Source organism: Mesoplodon densirostris, chromosome 17 (assembly GCF_025265405.1).
Source record: "Mesoplodon densirostris isolate mMesDen1 chromosome 17, mMesDen1 primary haplotype, whole genome shotgun sequence".
Lineage (NCBI taxonomy): Eukaryota > Metazoa > Chordata > Mammalia > Artiodactyla > Ziphiidae > Mesoplodon > Mesoplodon densirostris.
Window position 1 is genome coordinate 18,623,131 of NC_082677.1, and position 16,404 is coordinate 18,639,534.

The 16,404-nt window shown below is 36.5% G+C and overlaps 1 protein-coding gene across 6 annotated transcripts in view; it reads right to left on the bottom strand.

The window, feature by feature from the left end:
* The window catches only part of FNDC3A (fibronectin type III domain containing 3A), a 173,176-nt gene that overhangs the window by 109,386 nt on the left and 47,386 nt on the right, over nucleotides 1–16,404 (bottom strand). The gene's annotated exons all lie outside the window — the stretch shown is intronic.

Sequence of the window (16,404 nt, forward strand, 5' to 3'; positions counted from 1 at the left end):
ATATAAGGGGGAAAAAATAAGACCTCCAATTTTGTGTCTTTTTTTGGTTTAATATTAAAAAAAGACTTTTCCATGTTATTATTCAAAGTATGTCATCGAATGTTTATACCATCAACTACTTAACCATTCTCTTAATTAAAGAATTTAGGTAGTGAGCATTTTGGTATGTAGTTTTCCCATCTCTATAATTAGTATTATTTCCTTATGATATATTCCCAGAAATAGAATTCCCGTATCTGTTGGTAAACTACTTTTTAAAAGGGTTTTACAAATTCACATTCCTCCTCAGTCTATGAGAACACCATTTAACCACATTCTCTGCACCCCTAAAAATTATAGTTTTAAAATCTTTGCTACCTTGATAGATGAAAACAGTATATTACTATCATTTAATTTGCACTTTTTTGATTATTAATGAGGTTAAATTCTATCTTTACATTTGCTACTGGCTCTTTTGTAAACTGGCTGTCTGACATCTTAATCTTTTGGGGTCTTAAATGTTCTTAGCAATTCATATGAATTCTCTGAATAATAATGGTAGTAATAATAATAATATACTATATTATGCTGCAAATATTTTCCCATTTTGTCTTCTCAAATTTTTTAATTGTTTATTTTCCTGTAGCCAATGTTACCTATTTTTTCCTTTGTGACACCTTCTATTGCTTCTAAATTTAACTTGTGGCTGGCTATCAAGCACTTGAAATGTCGCTTGTCTTTGCCTATATGGAGATGTGCCATAGGTGTAAAATACACACTGGATTTCAAAGACTTAGTACAAAAGAACCCAACCATGTAAAATATCTTGTTGTTAATTTTTATATTGATTACATATTGAAATAATATTCTGGACATATTCGGTTAATAAAAAATTATTACAATTAATTTTTCCTGTTTTTACTTTTTAATGTGGCTACTAACATTTTTTAAATTACTTATGTGATTGGCATTATATTTCCATTGGACAACGCTGACCTTTAGGTTTGATAAAAATGCTAGTTTTTCTTTTCTTCTAGTTTTATATAATTTAATTGCTTATATTTAGTTCTTTAAGGCACCTCAAATTTATCTGGAGAAGATCCAAAAATATTTTTCTTCCTTAGAGAGCTAACCAATACAATTTGCTAAATTTAAGATAGCTCCTTTAGCACACAATATACTCTTCTGGCCTGTCTCATCCATAACACTATCTACTTTGGCAAAAGTAGCTTTGGAAGTATGTTTTTATTTTAATCATTTTAAACACTGTAACCTTAGAAATATGTTTTCTGATGGTGTACCTCGATTACTACTCTTCTTCAAACATTTCTTTGACATTGACTGGTGATAAGTGCTATGACAGAAGTTAAGCACTATCAGAGCACACAGGACCAAGTACTTAAATTAGTCTGTTACCTGAGCATGTGTGTGTACATGTATAGGCACGTGTGTGTGTGTTTGTGTATTTAATGGCTTTCTAGAGAATGTAAAAGTTAAGCTGAGTCCTGAAGACTGAGAAGGAACTAGCTAGGCAAGAAGAGTGGGAAGGCCTTTAAGGTATAGAGAAGAGCAAATGCAAACCTCCAGGAAAGGAAACATCATCAATAGTTTATCAAATTCAATGAACCAAAAGAAGTTCTATAGTTCTATATGGTTGGAGAATGGGGCAGGCGGAGATAAGGGTTGGGGAAACGATGCAGGAAAAAGGTTAGAAATATGGGGAAAGGTAGACAGGAGTTGGGTTAAGAAGGGTCTTGTGAGCCATTCTAAGGGCAAGGAAGAGTTACGTAAGCAGGTAATGTTATGGTGGATCGCCCTGGCTGCAGTGTAGCAACCAGATATAGGAAGAACTCTTCATCAGGAGGTTACAACGGTCATCTAAGTAGGCTTCTTTTAATGCATTAATTTCTATTTTCAACTTTTATTATTTCCTTTCTTCTGTTTTCCTTAGGCTTACCATGTTGTTTTTCTAACTTTTTCAGTTGAATATTTTATTCTTTCTTTAGTAATATATGCACTTAAAACCATGAATTTTACTCAGTTTAACCATAGAGAATATTTTCACTATTGTTTTTTAGATTTTCTGCCATTTACTTCTTCATTCCCTCTGTGATCCAACAGTTGTTTTAAAGAAAACTTAAAATTTTGAAAGTGGGCTGGAGGATTTTCAGTTTGTTTTTATTTCCAATACATTTTTTAATCAATCTCAAACAAATCCATCGTTCTTTAAAAAAATTTTTAACCCATTATGTTTCTTTCACTCCTTTCCTTATTAGTGTTAGAACTTAGTAGAGGTAGTGAATTACTGAAGGATGATACCTGAGGCCAGCACTGGGTTAAAGCACAGGAGTTCTTAACCTGGGGGCCATAGATATCTATTCAAAGGGTTTGTGAACCACACAGAATTATATATGAAATTCTCTGTAGATATTACAATTTTCTACAGAAGGGTTCACTATTTTCATTAGATTTCACTAAATTCTTAATGGGGTTCAAGACCTAAAGTAGTGCTTACTGTGTCACACTATGCTGTCTGCTTTACATGTATGTTACCTCTTTTAATTATGATCCTCTATCAGTACTGGTTGTACTATGGAATTCTATAAAATACTAATAATTCCTGTAATGAATTCATTCACTACAAAGTTGGGAAAAAGAAATAAAACTAAGAAAACCAAACATGGTACACATACAACTGATATACCCTGATATTAAGTAAAAAAGGATAAACTCTTTTAAATTATAATAAGATGTTCAGGAAAATGGTAGGAGGTTAAATTTATTCATTTATCTAAAAATCATTTATTAAACACCCACTGTGTGGTACCTACTCTTATATGCACTATGAACATCAAGAAGAAAAATAAATCACAGTCCAAGGACTCAAGGAATACACCGTCTTGTGAAACAGGCAAGTACTCAGCCAATTAACTGTACAGTGTAATAAGAGATGTAACAGAGATATGAACAATGTACTATAGGTTCCACTCAGCCCACAATGATGAAGGAAGATTCCTGGAGGAGATGATAGCTATATAATGTTCACAGGGACAACCAAGAATTAACAAGCTAAAGATGGGGAGAGAACATTCCAGGAGAAGCACACAATAGCATGTATGAAGTCACGGGGGTGAAAGGGATCACGGATAATTTTTTTTTAAACATCTTTATTGGAGTATAATTGCTTCACAATGGTGTGTTAGTTTCTGCTTTATAACAAAGTGAATCAGTTATACATATACATATGTCCCCATATCTCTTCCTTCTTGCTTCTCCCTCCCTCCCACCCTCCCTATCCCACCCCTCTAGGTGGTCACAAAGCACCGAGCTGATTTCCCTGTGCTATGTGGCTGCTTCCCACTAGCTATCTATTTTACGTTTGGTAGTGTATATATGTCCATGCCACACTCTCACTTTGTCCCAGCTTACCCTTCCCCCTTCCCGTATCCTCAAGCCCATTCTCTAGAAGGTCTGTAAATTGATCACGGACAACTTGAAAATGGGAAGAAGTATGGCATAGCTAAAGTCTAAACTAGTTTGAGAAATGCAATGGAAAGAGATAAAACTGGGAGGATAAGCAGGGGCTAGATCATGAAGATCCTTAAATATAAAGCTAAGGAGTTAAACCTTTAGGCAAGGCTATTAAACAGGGAAGGGTCCTATTCAAATTTCATCTTTACCCCAACTTTTATTCTATAATATTTCAAATGTACAGAAAAACTGCAGGATTGATTCAATGAATGCCCATATATCCCTCACCTAGATTCACCAATTGTTAATGGGTTGCCATATTTGCTCACTCTCACACTCACTCTTTTTTTGATATACCATTTTAGAATACCTGAGTGGTGTTAAGTTTGATCACTTGGTTTTAGGTGATTATCTCTTAGATGTCTCTATTATAAAGATGCCATTTCCCTTTGAAAGTAATAAACAATCAATATGGTGATACTTTGAGACTCTCTGAATATTCTATTTCCTAACAGTCTTTCACCCAATGGTTTCAACAATTACTACTAAACATTATTGTGGTAGCTGTAAAATGGCAATTAAAAAAACCCCATTCTTTCTGTAGTTACTAGTTAGCATTCTTCTATTAAGAAGAGACTACTTTTCTGAATTCTTCCCCTTATTCTACACCCCAACTTTATATGTTTCTTAGTATGAGTATGGGCTCATGGATTCTTTTAAAAATTGATGTTATTATAATCCATTAGTGTCACTATTAATATTTTCAGTGAGGTGAAATTCACATATTAATTATAAATCAATATTAAAGTGTACAATTCTAGGCATTTAGTACATTCACAATGTTGTGCAACCACCACCTCTTCTAGTTTCAAAACATTTTACTACACTATTTCCATTCAGGAATCACTCTACTTTTTCCCTCTTTAAGACCCTGATAACCACCAATTTGCCTTCTGTCTCTATGGATTTACCCATTTCTATGTATCATATAAACAGAATCATACAATATGTGATCCTTTATGACTGGTTTCTTTCACTTAGCATTAACGTTTTTAAGGTTCATCCAGGCTGTAGCATGTATCAGTACTTCATTTTATGGTTAAATAACATTCTACTGTATGGATATACTACAATTTATGTATCCATTCTGTATCCACACTGATAAACAACTGGACTGTTTTCAACCTTCTGGTTATTGAGAATCGTGCTATGGTAAACATTCATGTACAAATATTTGAGTTCCTCTTTTCAATTTTGGGGGTATGCACCCAGGAGTGGAACTGCTGGGTAACATAGTAATGCTACATTTAACTTTTTGAGGAACCACCAAATGCTCCTTATGCAGCTGCATCATTTCACATGCCCAGTAACAATATACAAGGATTCCAATTTCTCTAGACTCTTGCCAATGCTTGTTATTTTGATTATAGATATCCAGTGGATATAAAGTAATATCTCACTGTGGTTCTGATTTGCATTTCCCTAACATCCCTGACAAATGATGTTGAGCATTGTGTCATGTGTTTCTTGGCTATCTGTGTATCTTCTTGGGAGAAATGTGTATTCAAGTCATTTGCCCAATTTAAATTGTGTTGTCTGTTTTTGTTGAGTTGTAAAAGCTCTTCATATACTGTGGATACTAGACCCTTATCAGACACAAGATTTGAGAATATTTTATCCCATTCTGGAAGTTGTCTTTTCACTTCCTTCATAATGTTCTTTTTATGTACAAGCATTTTTAATTTTGATGAAGTACAATTTATCTAATTTTTTTTTTGCTGTTGTTGTTGCTTGTAAGTTTGGTGTCATATCTAAGACTCCACTTAGAGTCCAAGGTCATGAAGATGAACTCTTCCTTTCTTCTAAGAGTTTTATAGTTTTAGCTTATTTAGGTTGTTGATTCATTTCAGTTCCCTTTTCTATATGGTGTGAAGTAGTGGTGTAATTTCATTCTTTTGCATGTGGATATCCAGTTGTCCCAGCACCGTTTTGTGAAGAGACTATTCTTTCCCCACTGAACAGTTTTGGCACCCTTGTCTGAAACAAATTGGCCATAGAGATATGGGTTTATTTGTGGACTCTCAATTCTATTCCATTGGCCTATATATATCTATTCTTATGCCAGTACCATACTATTTTGACTACTGTAGCTTTGTAGTAGGTTTAAAATCAAGAAGTTTTAGTTGTTGAACAACTTTGTTGTTCTTTTTCAAGATTGTTTTGGCTATTGGGGCCCCTTGCAATTCCATATGAATTTAAGGATCAGCTTCTTCATTTCTGCAAACAAGGCCGCTGGAATTTTAATAAAGATTGTATTGACTCTGTGCCTTCCTTTGGTCAGTGTTACCATCTTTACAATATTAAGTTTTCCAGTCCATGAACATGGGATGTCTTTTTATTTAGTTAAGTCATCTTTAATTTCTTTCAGCACATTTCTGTAGTTTTCCACATACAAGTCTTTCACCAACTTGGGAATATTTATTACTATGTATTTTATTCTCTTGGATGCTACTGTAAATGGAATTATTTTCTTAATTTCCTTTTCAGATTCTTCACTGCTGATGTGTAGAAACATAGCTGAATTTTTTTTGTTGATCTTGTACCCTGCAACTTTGCTGAATGTGTTTATTAGCTCTAGTCAGTTTTGCAAGGACTCTTTGGGATTTTCTTTTCAAAAAATTTTTTTCTTTTTTGAGGTGGACCATTTTTAAAGTCTTTATTGAATTTGTTACAATATTGCTTTTGTTTTGGTTTTTTGGGGGCAAGGCATGTGGGATCTTAGCTCCCTGACCAGGGATCGAAACTGCACCCCCTGCACTGGAAGGTGAAGTTTCAACCACTGGACCGCCAGGGAAGTCCCCTGGGATTTTCTATATAGAGGATCATGCCATCTGCAAACAGACAGACCTTTGGTTAGACTAACCAAGGAAAAAATAGGACCCAAATCAACAAAATTATAAATGAAAGAAGAAACATTACAACTCAACTGATACCACAGAATTACAAAGGATCATACGAGGCTATGAATAACTATATGCCAACAAACTGGACAACTAAAAAGAAACAGAAAAATTCCTAGAAACATACACCTTACCAAGACTGAGTCAGGAAGAAACAGAAAATCTGAGCAGACCAGTTACCAGTAAGGAGATTAAATCACTAATCAAAAATCTCTCAATGAAGAAAAGCCCAGGAGCAGATGGCTTCACTGGTGAATTTTACCCAACATTTTAAGAAGAACTAATGGCAATCCTTTTCAACCTCTTCCAAAAAACTGAAGAGGAGGGAATACTCCTAAACTCATTTTATGAGACCAGCTTTACCCTGATACCAAAGCCAGAAAAGGATACTACAAGAAAAGCACACTACAGGCCATTATTCCTGATGAATATAGATGTAAAAATTCTCCACAAGATACTAGCAAACCAAATTGAGCAGCACATTGGAAAATTCATTTGCGAGACGAAAGCTGAGCTAAAGGCAATGAATAGCAGAACGAATAATGCAGAAAAATGAATAAGTGATCTGGAAGATAGAATAATGGAAATCATCCAATCAGAACAGCAGACAGAAAGCCAAATGAGAAAAAAAATAAAAGCAATATAAGAGACCTATGGGATAATATAAAGCATGCCAATCTATGCATTAATAGGAATTCCAGAAGGAGAAGACAGAGAAAAGGATATTGAAAATATATTTGAAGAAATTATGGCTGAAAACTTCCCAAACTTAAAGAAAGAAACAAATATTCAGACACAGGAAGCACAGAGGGTCCCAAACAAGATGAACCCAAACAGACCTACACCAAGACATACAATAAAAATGGCAAAAATTAAAAAAAGAGGATTCTAAAGGCAACAAGAGAAAAACAAAGAGTTAATTAAAAGGGAACCCCCCATAAGGCTATCAGGTGATTTCTCTACAGAAATGCTGCAGGCCAGAAGGGAGTGGCGAAATATATTCAAAGTCTTGAAAGGGAAAAATCTGCAACCTAGAATACTCGACCCAGCAGAATTATCATTTAGAATAGAAGGAGAGAGAGAAAGAATTTCTCAGACAAGCAAAAACTGAAAGAATAAAGTAATACTAAACCTACCCTAAAATAAATATTGAAAGGTCTTCTCTAAATATAAAAGAAGAAGATACAGAAAAGAGGAAGTAACAGTTGGAAAGTAAATCACTTAAATAAGCCAGTATACAGATCAAAAAGAAAAAAAAATCTATTTGTGGAAGTAATGATAAACACAAGGAACAGCAAAAGGATAAACATGAAGATGTAAAAGAGGACATCAAAATCATAAAATATAGAGGAGGAGAGTAAGAAAATGTAGATTCTTCTTTTTTAGAATGTGTTTGAGACTATATGATTATCAGTCTAAAGCAAGCAGATGGAGGAAGGGGTTAACATACTTGAAAAACAGGGTAACCACAAATCAAAGTCAGCAGCACATTAAAAGGACTATTCATCATGATCAAGTGAGATTTATTGCTGGGCACAAGGATGGTTCACCATACACAAATCAATACACGTGATACATCACCTTGATAGAATGAAATTAAAAAGATCATCTCAATAGACGAGGAAAAAGCATTTGACAAAATTCAACATCTGTTCATCATAAAAGCTCTGAACAAATTAGGTATAGAAGGAAAGTATCTCAACATAATAAAAGCCATATATGACAAGCCCATGCAATGGTGAAAAGCTGAAAACTTTTTCTCTAAAATAAGGAACAAAACAAGGGTGCCCACGTTTACCACTCCTTTTCAACACAGTACTAGAAGTCCAAGCCAGAGCAATCAGGAAAGAAAAGGTAATAAAAGACATCAAAATTGGAAAGGAAGAAGTAAAACTTTCTCTTTTGGCAGATGACATAATTTTATACACAGAAAATCTTAAAAGACTCCCCCCCAAAAAACTGTTAGGTCTAATCAACAAACTCACTGAAGTTGCAAGATACAAAATTCTCATGCAAAAACAGTATCATTTCTATACAGTAACAGTGAATTATCTGAAAAAATTTAAAAAACTATCCCATTTACGATAGCATCAAAAACAATAAAATACTTAGGAATAAATTTAACCAGGGAGGTGAAGGATCTCTACGCTGAAAACTACAAAACATTTATGAAAGAAATCAAAGAAGACACAAATAAATGTAAAGGTAACCTGTGTTCATGGATTAGAAGAATTAATATTGTTAAAATGCACACACTACCCAAAGCTATCAATAGATTCACTGCAATCCCCATGAAGATTCCGATGGCATCTTTTTTTATAGTAGAAAAAAATAATCCTAAGATTTATATGGAACCACAAAAGACCCCAAATAGCCAAAGCAATTCTGAGAAAGAGGAATAAAGTGGGATGCATCACACTTCCTGATTTCAAGCTGTAGTGTAAAGATATAGTAACAAACAGTATGGTACTGGCATAAAAACAGAAACACAAACCAATGGAACAGAATCGAGAGCCCAGAAACAAACCCAGGCATATATGGACAACTAACATTTGACAAGGGAGCCACATATACCCAATGTAGAACCCACAGTTTCTTCAATGAGTGGTGCTAGGAAAATTGGATAGTCACATGTAAAAGAATGAAACTAAGACCTCTATCTTACACCACTCACAAAAATTAACTCAAAATGGATTAAGGACTTAAATGTAACACCTGAAACCATAAAAATCCTAGATGAATACATAGGAAAAAAGCTCCTTGACATGGGTCTTAGCAATGAGTTTTTGGATATGACATCTAAAGCACAAACAACAAAATCAAAAATAAACAAGTGGCGGGCTTCCGTGGTGGCGCAGTGGTTGAGAGTCCGCCTGCTGATGCAGGGGACGCGGGTTCGTGCCCCGGTCCGGGAGGATCCCGCATGCCGCGGAGAGGCTGGGCCCGTGAGATGGCCGCTGAGCCTGCGCGTCTGGAGCCTGTGCTCCGCTACGGGAGAGGCCGCAGCGGTGAGAGGCCCGCGTACCGCAAAAAATAATAATAATAAAAAAAATAAACAAGTGGGGCTTCCCTGGTGGCACAGTGGTTGAGAGTTCACCTGCCGATGCAGGGGACACGGGTTCGTGCCCCGGTCCGGGAGGATCCCACATGCCGCGGAGCAGCTGGGCCCGTGAGCCATGGCTGCTGAGCTTGCGCGTCTGGAGCCTGTGCTCCGCAACGGGAGAAGCCCGCATACAGCAAAAACAAACAAACAAACAAAAAACCAACCAAACAAGTGGGAGTACATCAAACTACAAAGCTTCTACATGGCAACAGAAATGATCAACAAAATTAAAAGACACCTGATAGAATGGAAAAAAATATTTGCAAATCATATATTTGATAAGGGGTTAATATCCAAAATATATAAATAACTCCTACAGCTCAATAGCAAAAAACCAAATAATGGGACTTCCCTGGTGGTGCAGTGGTTAAGAACTCGCCTGCCAATGCAGGGAACACGGGTTCAAGCCCTGGTCCGGGAAGATCCCACATGCCACAGAGCAACTATGCCCGTGCGCTACAACTACTGAGCCTGCGCTATAGAGCCCACGAGCCACAACTACTGAGCCCACGTGCCACAACTATTGAAGCCCGCGCGCCTAGAGCCCGAGCTCTGCAACAAGAAAAGCCACAGCAACGAGAAGGCTGTGCACCACAACGAAGGGTAGCCCCCGCTCACTGCAACTAAAGAAAGCCCATGTGCAGCAATAAAGACCCAACGCAGCCAAAAATAAATAAATTTATAAAAAAACAAGACAAAAAACAAATAATGCAATTAAAAATGGGCAAAGGACCAGAATAGACGTTTTCCCAAAGATATACAAATGGTCAACAGGTACATGAAAAGGTGCTCAACATCATTTATCATTAGGGAAATGCAAATCAAAACCATAATGATATTACCTCACACCTGTCAGCATGGCCATCATTGAAAAGACAAGAGATGACAAATGCAGGGAAGGATGTAGAGAACCCTTGTGCACTATAGATGGAAATATAAATTAGCACAGCCACTATAGGAAACAGTATGGAAATTCCTCAAAAAATTAAATAGAACTACCATATAACCCAGTAATTCCACTTGGGGGTATATATCCGAAGGAAATGAAAACACTATGTCAAAGAGAAATCTGCATACCATTTTCACTGCAGCATTATGTACAATAGCCAAGACATGGAAACAGCCTAAGTGTCCACTGACGAATGAGAATGGATAAGGAAGTTGTGTTATACATACACAAATACACACACACACACACACACAGAGATCCTACACGCGGCAACGAAGATCCCGCATGCTGCAACTAAGACCCATCGTGGACAAAATAAATAAGTAAATATTAAAAAAAGAAAAAGAAAAAGAATTCCATTCATTGTTAAGAAAAATCCTTGAATTAAAGTTTACTTTCTGGGACTTCCCTGGTGGCGCAGTGGTTAAGAATCTGCCTGCCAATGCAGGTGACGTGGGTTCCATTCCTGCTCCAGGAAGATCCAACATGCCGCGGAGCCACGAAGCTCATGCGCCACAATTACTGAGCCTGCGCTTGAGAGCCTGTGGGCCATAACTACTGAAGGCCGCGCACCTAGGGCCCGTGCTCTGCAACAAGAGAAGCCACCACGATGAGAAGACTGCACACAACAAAGAGTAGTTCCTGCTCACTGCAACTAGAAAAAGCCTGTGCGCAGCAACGAAGACCCAATGCAGCCAAAAATAAATACATAAATAAATTAATTAGAAAAATTTACTTTCTGACCTCAAAAGAACCAGTACTTATTTTTTCTTTTTATAGGAAATGTATCATAAAGCGCTATGTTTCTACTTAAATATAATCTGAAATATTTTTTTGGTATAAATTTCAAGGCAAAATATAATGGCATCACTTTCATTAGGGACTTTCATTAAAATTATCATATGGGTTTCTGGAAGGTGTGGAAGAAAGCAGTTATAAATTCAAATTTATGAATAGTGATAGAAATGGGTATTTTAAATTCTGCATTGGTAGTCTTTAACCTTCACCAGAGTAATTTTCACTAACCAGAGGTTTAAATAAAAATTAATATCTCATCAAATATTTTCTCAGTCCCTTGCTTTTTCTCTTCTTCTTCTGGAACCCCTATAATTCGAACGTTGGTGCGTTTAATGTTGTCCCAGAGGTCTCTGAGACTGTCCTCTGTTCTTTTCATTCTTTTTTCTTTATTTTGCTCTGCAGCAGTTATTTCCACTATTTTATCTTCCACCTCACTTATCCGTTCTTCTGCCTCAGTTATTCTGCTATTGATCCCATCTAGAGTATTTTTTTATTTCATGTATTGTGTTTTTAATCGATGCTTGATTCATCTTTAGTTCTTCTAGGTCCTTGTTAACTGTTCTTGCATTTTGTCTATTCTATTTCCAAGATTTTGGATCTGGGAAATAGAATCTTGGATCATCTTTACCATCATTATTCTGAATTCTTTTTCAGGTAGACTGCCTATTACCTCTTCATTTGTTAGATCTGGTGGGTTTTTATCTTGCTCCTTCTCCTGCTGTGTGTTTTTCTGTCTTCTCATTTTGCTTATGTTACTGTGTTTGGGGTCTCCTTTTTGCAGGCTGCAGGTTCGTAGTTCCCATTGTTTTTGGTGTCTGTCCCCAGTGGCTAAGGTTGGTTTAGTGGGTTGTGTAGGCTTCGTGGTGGAGGGGACTAGTGCCTGTGTTCTGGTGGATGAGGCTGGATCTTGTCTTTCTGGTGGGCAGGTCCACGTCTGGTGGTGTGTTTTGGGGTGTCTGCGGACTTTTTATGATTTTAGGTCACCTCTCTGCTAATGGGTGGCGTTGTGTTCCTGTCTTGCTAGTTGTTTGGCTTAGGGTGTCCAGCACTGTAGCTTGCTGGTCGTTGAGTGAAGCTGGGTGCTGGTGTTGAGATGGAGATCTCTGGAAGATTTTCGCCGTTTGATATTATGTGGAGCTGGGAGGTCTCTTGTGGACCAGTGTCCTGAAGTTGGCTCTCCCACCTCAGAGGCACAGCACTGACTCCTGGCTCCTCAATTTGGGATGATGTGTTGCCCACTCTCACCACTCTTATTCAACCTAGTTTTGGAAGTTTTAGCCACAGCAATCAGAGAAGAAAAGGAAATAAAAGGAATCCAAATTGGAAAAGAAGAAGTAAAGCTATCACTGTTTGCAGATGACATGATACTATACATAGAGAATCCTAAAGATGCTACCAGAAAACTACTAGAGTTAATCAATGAATTTGGTAAAGTTGCAGGATACAAAATTAATGCACAGAAATCTCTGGCATTCCTATATACTAATGATGAAAAATCTGAAAGTGAAATCAAGGAAACACTCCCATTTACCATTGCAACAAAAAGAATAAAATATCTAGGAATAAACCTACCTAAGGAGACAAAAGACCTGTATGCAGAAAATTATAAGACACTGATGAAAGAAATTAAAGATGATACAAATAGATGGAGAGATGTACCATGTTCTTGGATTGGAAGAATCAACATTGTGAAAATGACTCTACTACCCAAAGCAATCTACAGATTCAATGCAATCCCTATCAAACTACCACTGGCATTTTTCACAGAACTAGAACAAAAAATTTCACAATTTGTATGGAAACACAAAAGACCCCGAATAGCCAAAGCAATCTTGAGAACGAAAAATGGAGCTGGAGGAATCAGGCTCCCTGACTTCAGACTATACTACAAAGCTACAGTAATCAAAACAGTATGGTACTGGCACAAAAACAGAAAGATAGATCAATGGAACAGGATAGAAAGCCCAGAGTTAAACCCACGGACATATGGTCACCTTATCTTTGATAAAGGAGGCAGGAATGTACAGTGGAGAAAGGACAGTCTCTTCAATAAGTGGTGCTGGGAAAACTGGATAGGGACATGTAAAAGTATGAGATTAGATCACTCCCTAACACCATACACAAAAATAAGCTCAAAATGGATTAAAGACCTAAATGTAAGGCCAGACACTATCAAACTCTTAGAGGAAAACATAGGCAGAACACTCTATGACATAAATCACAGCAAGATCCTTTTTGACCCACCTCCTAGAGAAATGGAAATAAAGACAAAAATAAACACATGGGACCTAATGAAACTTAAAAGCTTTTGCACAGCAAAGGAAACCATAAACAAGACCAAAAGACAACCCTCAGAATGGGAGAAAATATTTGCAAATGAAGCAACTGACAAAGGATTAATCTCCAAAATTTATAAGCAGCTCATGCAGCTCAATAACAAAAAAACAAACAACCCAATCCAAAAATGGGCAGAAGACCTAAATAGACATTTCTCCACAGAAGATATACAGACTGCCAACAAACACATGAAAGGATGCTCAACATCTTTACTCATTAGAGAAATGCAAATCAAAACTACAATGAGATATCATCTCACACCAGTCAGAATGGCCATCATCAAAAAATCTAGAAACAATAAATGCTGGAGAGGGTGTGGAAAAAAGGGAACACTCTTGCACTGCTGGTGGGAATGTGAATTGGTACAGCCACTATGGAGAACAGTATGGAGGTTCCTTAAAAAACTACAAATAGAACTACCATATGACCCAGCAATCCCACTACTGGGCATATACCCTGAGAAAACCATAATTCAAAAAGAGACATGTACCAAAATGTTCATAGCAGCCCTATTTACAATAGCCCGGAGATGGAAACAACCTAATTGTCCATCATCGGATGAATGGATAAAGAAGATGTGGCACATATATACAATGGAATATTACTCAGCCATAAAAAGAAATGAAATTGAGCTATTTGTAATGAGGTGGATAGACCTAGAGTCTGTCATACAGAGTGAAGTAAGTCAGAAAGAGAAAGACAAATACTGTATGCTAACACATATATATGGAATTTAAGAAAAAAAAATGTCATGAAGAACATAGGGGTAAGACAGGAATAAAGACACAGACCTACTAGAGAATGGACTTGAGGATATGGGGAGGGGGAAGGGCAAGCTGTGACAAAGTGAAAGAGCGGCATGGACATATATACACTACCAAACGTAAGGTAGATAGCTAGTGGGAAGCAGCCGCATAGCACAGGGAGATCAGCTCGGTGCTTTGTGACCGCCTGGAGGGGTGGGATAGGGGGGGTGGGAGGGAGACGCAAAAGGGAGGGGATATGGAAACATATGTATATGTATAACTGATTAAATTTGTTATAAAGCAAAAAGTTAAAAAAAATAAAAAATTAAAATTAAAATTAATATCTCAAAAAAATTAAAGAAAAACTTAGACAAGCTTGAAAATTAGAAAAACTTGGAAAACGTAGAAAAGATTGAAAATTAATATATTAACTGTCCAATGAGTGAGAAAAGGTAGAGCTAATTCAAAGAAAATAAAAGGAAGGAAAGAGCAGAAACAATGAAAGCAAAGAAATGCTGGAGGATGAGAAAACAGCTCTAACAGGAATCAGAGTGAACCAAGACAAAAACTGCAAGAGGAAAAATTAGTCACCTTTTCCACCTTGGGGATGTTTTTTTCCCCCGAGGAGATTCTCAAACCTTGGGAGATTTTATGCAAGTAGATGACTATAAAATGCATTTTATAAATTCGAGGAACTTATCTCTCTACACAGGTTTTATTTAGGGGAATAGTAAAATTATGGCTCTTCACCCAAGATCTTTCCAAGGCTGGCTCATGATTACTCAGGTACCTCAAATGTCAACTCCTCAGAGATCTTCCCTGCCCACTAAATTCTAGGGTATATATACCCTTACACATTTGCTAACAAATCAATCTGTTTTATTTTTTAAGTGCTAGCACTTATCACTATCTGAAATTATTTTGTGCAGTTATTTGGCTAGTTGTTTACTGAGCCATTTCCACTCCACTAGAACAAAAGCTCCCTGAAAGCAAATACCTTGACTTTTCTTATAAAATGCTAAAGCCGGCTCAGAATAGGTTTTCAAGAAACTTTTGTTCAATGAATAAACAGCTGAACAGTGAGGACTGCGAAGTATGTAGAATTCATTCAACAAACATTTCTTGAGGTCTTATTACAATGTAAGGCTCTGTTCTAGGTAATGGAGCTAGAGTAGTAAACAAAAAGGAAAAAAATATCTGCCTTCATGTTATGGCAGAAAAAGAAAGTTATAGGATTCAAGTTATGCCACTGAGTAATACCTACTGAGATAATTATTTTTAAAAGTCTAAAGAAAATGCAGACTGATTAGAAGAAATTAACATACATATGTATGTATGTGTGTATGTATGTATGTGTGGTTAAGAATCATTTAATTGTTGCCAACATCACAGATCAAACTGGGGCTACTTTGTAATAAAGGTGCCTGACTGATTTCTAAGCCTACTCATAGGTTTCTAGCAAATAATCAACAGAGATTTTTGTCTAGCTTCAAAATGCAGAATTCACATATCTTCAAATTATCTGGATTCCTATGCCATTTTACATTCATCTGCACAGATGCAGTAGAATTTTCCATAATCTCATCATAAACAATAGTACAATGCGATAAGGAGAAAGACAACAACTACATATGATAGTTATTTTACCTGAGATAAAATATGCCCCCAAACTGTTTCCAGCACTGCCATAAGTGAATTAGTGCAGTTTCTTGATGTATATAATCTAATTTGGTGAACACAGAAATCTTGTAAACAAAGTAACTCTCAGAATTGTGACAGGTGAGGAACCCTGGCAAATTATCCATCATTTTGTGATTCTTATCATTGATGTCTCTATTAGCATAGGGAAATATTACACAGCACATTCCACAAATACAATATCATAAAATGATTATGAAGTACTTGATTAGACTTTTGAAAATGAGATTCTTCAACATCTTCAAATTTCACAAAAACAAATGATCATACTTGTATGTATCTCAAATGCACTGCTGATCTTCCATTTCCTAACCCCTTTAAAAATTCAGAGTTCAGACCTGACAGTTTCATTACACTCCATAA